The following is a 7,034-nucleotide window of genomic DNA, read 5'->3' as shown; positions in this document are numbered from 1 at the left end:
AGCTGCCAAGAGCTACCAGGAGCCAACAGAAGCTGGAAGGATCCTCCCCTACAGCATTTGGAGGGAGAGTAGCCCTGCCAACACCTTAATTTTAGACTTCTGGCCTCCAGAACTATGAGAGAATATATTTCTCTTGTTTAAAACCACCAAATTTGTGGTAATTTGTTATTGCAGCCCTAGGAAATTAATACAGGTTCTAACTTGATGCTGATCTCTGAGGACCCAGAAGCCCACCAGGGGGAATATGGAGGTCAGGTAAACAAATGACATTTTGGCATAAGTCCATCCCACAGTGAGCCCCGTAGATCCATGGACACATGTGTGGTTATTTTCCAAGTTCCTAAATGTATAATCGGAATAGACATGCTAGGCAACTGACAGAATATCCACATTGGCTTCCTGACCCATGGAGGTGTGGCTATCATAGTAGGAACAGCAAGTAGAGCATCTTGGAGCATTCTCTCCTAATCAGAATAGTAAATGAAAACCAATACTGCACCCCGGGGGCAACTGTCAATTTTAGTGATACCATCCAAAACCGGAAAGATCCCAAGGCAGTGATCACTATCACATCCCCATTTAACTCACCTGTTTGGATTGTGCAAGAGGTAGATACATTTTAGAGAATGACTATAGATTATTATAAATTAATTGGCTTTTTGTTTTGCAGCTGTTTTTCCCAATTTGGTATATATATTGGGGCAAATCATCTCAGACCTTGGCTCCCAATATACAGCTATTGATCTCGTGAGTGCTTTTTTCTCCAAATCAATTTAAAAGACCCACCAGCAAAGGTTTGTTTTCAATTGGCAAAGATTTGCCTCAAGGTTATATCAACACTTTTGCTTTCTGCAATCATCTAGGCTGAAGACACCTTAGTCATCTTACCACTCCATGTAACATTATGATGCTCCATTAATTGATAATTTGCTAATTAGGCCTGAGCAGCAGGAGATAGCAAGCACCAAAGACATTAGCTAAACACATGCATGCTATAGAGTAGCATGATATAAACCTCATGAAAATGCATCTTTTTATGGATCTTAGAGGTAATATGCACCTAATTTTGGTGGGTTACTACAAGCTGTTTACTGAATAACCCAAAGGCTGCCAGTTTTGAATGGGGCTCAAAAGAAGAGAAGGTTCTACAGCAATTTGTGGTCATATGACCTGGCAGATCCAGTGGTACTCAAAGTATCTGTGGCAAATAGGGACACTTTTGGCAACTTCCAACAAGAGAGTCACAGTGCAGACTCCTAGGATTTGTGGGCAAAGCTGTGTTCTCTTCTTAAGATGACAATTCTCATCCCATGAAATAATTCCTCACTTGCTATTGCACTTTGCTAGAGGCAACAAGTGACAATGTAAACCAAGATGCTTATCACGAACTTGGTGGTATCTGGTCCAGCAGGTTCTAAGTTGGGAGTATACTCAGCACTAATCTATCACTACATGAAAATAATAATGAGATAGGACTCAAGAAGATCCTAAAAACACAAGTAAGTTGCATGAGCAGTGCCTTAGACTCATGTAGCACCTAGTCCTGTGGCATTGCCTCCTGCTTCTCAGTACAAACCTTATGGTGTCATGGGGAGTTTCTTTTAATCAGCTGACTGAGGGAGAAAAACTCATATTTAGTTTACAAATGATTCCAGAAGTAGACTGCTGCAGCATTACAGCCCAAATCAGGTGCATGTAAGAGAGTAGTAAAGAGAAATTCTTCCAATAGGCAAAACTGAGAGAAGTACGTTTGGTTACCCACCCTGTCAGGACTGCAAATAGGCAGTCATTCATAGACAGTGGATGGGTGGTCAGAGAATTGGAAAGAACAGGATTGGAAGATTGGTGATTGGAGAACAGGAAAATGGCATAAGGATAGACATCTTGAAGCGGGCATGGGGTATGAGGATATTTGTTTCCCTTGTGTATGCTCACTGCAGAGAAGGCCATCAAAAAATCAAAGTGATAGGTGGAAGTATTCTGTGGCTCTCAGACACTCCAGTCCTTACTCGATGGGTCCATGCCCTAAGTAGTTGTGGGCTCAACTATACCAACTTCTCACCAAGGTCGATATGGCTACTGCCATTGTTAAGTGCCTCATTTGCCAACAGCAGGAACCAATGCGGAGTTCCTGGGGGGACCCAGCAGCCACCTGGTGATGGGTTTATTACATTCAACCTTATCCATTATAGGAGAGGCAAAAGAAGAATAGGGAAGATCAAAGAAACCAAAGTAAAAGAAATTGCTGCACTTTGCATTCTCTACCAAAAGGAAGAAAACACAGCTCCTGGTCTGCCCACTTTGGGTTTTGGAGGCAACACATTTCACACCTAGAAATGTTGCTCCAGCCAATATTCAAGGTGACACCAAAGGTTTCCAGTTTTTGAGTAGAGCCCAGAGCAGAAAGACTCTGCAGCAAGTCCAGGCTTTGCTGCAATCAACCCTGCCACCTGGGCCACATAATCCATCAGATCTTATGTTATTGGAAGTATCATAGGTAAGGAAACATGCAGTAAGAAGTTTATGGCAAGCTCCAGAAAGAATCACCCCAGTGCAGACCTCTGAGATTCTGGAGTAAGTTCACACCATCTACATCAGAAACGATGTACCCTTTGAAAAACAGCTCTTGGTGTGTTACTAGCAGGGATAGAGCACTTGAACATGACACACCAAGTGACTATGATTCTGGAACTGTTAACTATGAGCTGGGTTTGTCACATACATCAAGTCATAAAGTCAGATAGTGCCAGCAAAGCAGCATAAGTTAACAGTGGTACATTCAGGATTGAGCCCAGGCAGGACCTGAGGGTATGAGACAGCTGCATGACCAGGTAGCCTAGAGCCCCATGTCACCCACCATAGTTGCACTGAGTTGTAGGTGTGATCATATAGGAGATCCCACTGGACCAGCTGAAAGACCTGCCTAAGTTTAGCTTATAAACTGGTGAGTTTTATTTGTGGGTGTTTTAAGGGGTGGCCTTGAAAGACAATTGAAAAGGGAAAATCTTCCCAATGGGAGGTCCAGAGAGCAGTATACCTGGCATCCAGTGTATGTGGAAGAAGGCATTCAAGGTAAGAATACATACAGGTTCCCAGAGAGTGGATCTGACCAGGGGCTTAGAAGAAGAAAAAAGACAAAATGACTGAAGACAAGGAGATCTGGGGTGAGGGCATGTGGCTGGATGTAGACATGGGCACATGCATAAGGATTTTTTATCACACATTAATACCTGCACTTTCATGGTCCTAATAGTGAGTGCCTATCAATTTTGCACCCTAGGCACCTCCCTTGATTCACCCTATTCCTAATCTTGCAAAAAAATTTTCACCAAACCCTATTGGCTATACATGCCCAGATTCAAGTAAAAGGGACATAGATCCAACCTCTCAACAGGTAGAATATCAAAGAGTTTAAAATGATCACATAAACACCATGCTTAACATAGATGCTTGGTGGCCAAATGTCAATATTTTTCTGGAAATGACATACAAAGAGGCTTCCATTCTATCTCAAAGTGAACAAATGGGCCATGAATGAAAGTATGCTATTCTCCAAACAGAAAAATTTGTGGCAGCTCAAACCCAAGTCATAGTAAAGTCTCCCCCAACTACCACTTTAACTTAGAATAATATTAGATGAATTTGTAGGATTATAGAAAGCATACTTCTCTGCAGTTTCATGGGTTACTATTTAGATTTAAATTTCATAAATGGAGTCAACAATCAGCTGAAAGCATTACTGACTATAAAAGTATTTCAGGCCAGGTACGGTGGTTCACGCCTGTAATCCCAGCACTTTGAGAGGCTGAGGTGGGCAAATCACTTGAGGTCAGGAGTTCGAGACCAGCCTGGCCAACATGGTGAAACCCTGCCTCTACTAAAAATACAAAAAAGTAGCCGACATGTTGACAGGCAGCTGTAATCCCAGCTACTCAGGAAGGTGAGGCAGGTGAATCGCTTGAACCCAGGAGGCGGAGGTTGCAGTCAGCCGAGATCACGCCACTGCACTCCAGCCTGGGTGACAGAATGAGACTCCATCTCAAAAATAAATAAATAAATAAATAAATAAGTGTTTCAGTGTACCCATTTGGAGAATTTCATAGGTGCTATTCTTGATAAGATCAACATTAGATCATCCTGAGTTTGACATTTATGATAAAAACCCTCAAAATGTACTTTTTTGTTTTTGTTTTTGAGACAGGGTTTCACTATGTCGCCCAGGCTGGAGTGCAGTGGTGCAATCACAGCTCACTGCAGCTTGAACTCCTGGGCTCAGGTGATCTACCTCAGCTTCCAGGGTAGCTGGGACTACAGGTGTGTGCCACCACACCCAATTAATTTTTTATATATTTTTTTGTAGAGATTGGGTTTTGTCAAATTGTTCGGGCTGGTCTTGAACTCCTGAGCTCGAGCAATCTGCCCGCCTTGGTCTCCCAAAATTCTGGGATTACAGGTGTTAGCTACTGTGCCTAGCCTGTGCTTCTTGATTTAATAAAATTTGGCATTTGTGATCATGAAGTGATCATGTAAGACTTATCTCTACTGCTTCCTTCCACGTTGATGTGGTTTGACTGTGTCCCCACCTAAATCTCAACTTGAATTGTATCTCCCAGAATTCCCATGTGTTGTGGGAGGGACCCAGGGGGAGGTAATTGAATCATGGAGGCTGGTCTTTCCTGTGCTATTCTCGTGATAATGAATAAGTCCCACGAGATCTGATGGGTTTATCAAGAGTTTCCACTTTTGCTTCTTCCTCATTTTCTCTTGCCACTGCCATGTAAGAAGTGCCTTTCACCACCCCCACACCCTGCCATGACTCTGAGGCCTCCCCAGCCACGTGGAACTATAAGTCCAATTAAATAAACCTTTTTCTTCCCAGTCTCAGGTATGTCTTTATCAGCAGTATGAAAACGGACTAATACAGTAAATTGGTACCAGTAGAGTGGGGCGTTGCTGAAAAGATACCCCAAAAAGTGGAAGCAACTTTGGAACTGGGTAACAGGCAAAGGTTGGAACAGTTTGGAGGGCTCAGAAGAAGATGGGAAAATGTGGGAAAGTTTGGAACCTCCTAGAGACTTGGTGAATGACTGATAAAAATGCTGATAGTGATATGGACAATAAGGTCCAGGCTGAGGTGGTCTCAGATGGAGATGAGGAACTTGTTGGGAACTGGAGCAAAGCACTTGTTATGTTTTAGCAAATAGACTGGCAGCATTTTTGCCCCTGCCCTAGAGATTTGTGGAACTTTGAACTTAAGAGAGACAATTTCAGGTATCTGGTGAAAGAAATTTCTAAGCAGCAAAGCATTCAAGAGGTGACTTGGGTGCTGTTAAAAGCATTCCATTTTAAAAGGGAAACAGAGCATAAACGTTCAGAAAATTTGCAGCCTGACAATGCAGTGGAAAAGAAAAACCCGGCCGGGCACGGTGGTTCATGCCTGTAATCCCAGCACTTTGGGAGGCCGAGGTGGGCGGATCACGAGGTCGGGAGCTCGAGACCAGCCTGACCAACATGGTGAAACCCCGTCTCTACTAAAAATACAAAAATTAGCTGGGCGTGGTGGTGTGTGCCTGTAATCCCAGCTACTCAGGAGGCTGAGGCAGGAGAATCACTTGAACCTGGGAGGCGGAGGTTGCAGTGAGCCAAGATCACGACACTGCACTCCAGCCTGGGTGACAGAGCCAGACTCCATTTAAAAAAAAAAAAAAAAAGAATGACTGAAACTATAGCCACCTCAGGAAAGCAAAATAATAGTAATAATAGCTAACATTGATTGAGTGGTTACTATGTGCCAGGCAGTTTGCTAAGCATCTTCCATGCTTTGTCTCCTTTAACCTTCATAATAACCGTATGAGAAGATACATTGGTATTATTACAGAGAAAAAAAGTGAGGCTTAGAGAGGGTAAGTTGACAAGAATTAGTAAGTGGCAGAAATGGAATCAAAATGCTATTTTGTCTCCCCAAGATATGAGCTGAGGGAGCAAAACAAAATAAGAATGTAAGGGCATCCAGGGTGGAGGTGAAAGGGATCAAGAGAATGAGGGTGAGGCACAGAGATAAAGTAGGTGATATCGAGGAGTTCAGAAAATGAAGCCCACAAGCACTCGATATAAGAACTGTGTATCTCTTCAGAGCAAGGGCAGTTCCTGGGAGGCACTGTGCCAGCCAGGAGGTAGTTAGAATCTACAGGAATGCGAGGTCATAGAACCAGGATCATACAAAGTCTAGAGTGCACAGGGCATTACCCTACTGTTTAGCTGTTCCTCCTAGGGTGTCTCAAAAAGAGCAGATACACTAGAAGTTACATTTAGAGATACCTGGCATTTGGATTTTTAGCTGTACCTCAGAGTTCCAAAGAAATAAAGATATGTCTCTTCTCTGGCCCAGCAATTACTGAAATGGTTTTATTTTATAGATCTACATAGTTCACATACATTAGAAATGACTTTGTATAACCTACACCTTTACTGGCTAAGTTAGCAGAGAGAACATTCAGCCCACTAAATGTTCAGCAGTATTTACTTAGTTTACAAGCTGTTGCAACTTTGCCCTCCAACAAATTATGTTAGTACTAACCTAACAGCTTATAAAATAATACTTCTATAGTTAGTAACTTACATAGTAATCAAACTCCTTTTAGAAGTGTATAGTTTTTGGCAAATTAAATTATGTTTAAATATCTGCTGAATTCAACTTGTTCTAGGAATACCAAAGAACGCCACGCTTACATTTTTTAAAGGTTTTATATGGTAAGTCATCTTAGGGTAGGGAAAATCTGAATTGGCCTTTCTATTTTCAGTCCTACGGTGGGGCTTGAGTCACTGCGTTCCAGGCTCAGTGAATTAGTGATAATAGAAAAGGGCACAAAAAGGCTATCAGGAACCAGGGTTATCTGGTATATTTGCTCTGCTCTTCCCTGGCACCTCTCAGTTGCTCCTGCCTGAGCATGCTCCTCTTTTCCATCTGTGTTGTTTTTTACCCCAGCATACTGTTGGAAGGGTTGCTCAGAAGGCATTTGACTGAAGGGTACTTG

The sequence above is a fragment of the Pan paniscus genome, chromosome 1 (assembly GCF_029289425.2).
Source record: "Pan paniscus chromosome 1, NHGRI_mPanPan1-v2.0_pri, whole genome shotgun sequence".
NCBI classification, from domain to species: Eukaryota; Metazoa; Chordata; class Mammalia; order Primates; family Hominidae; genus Pan; species Pan paniscus.
The sequence above is the reverse complement of the archived record's forward strand: the minus strand, read 5'-3'. Positions refer to the sequence as shown.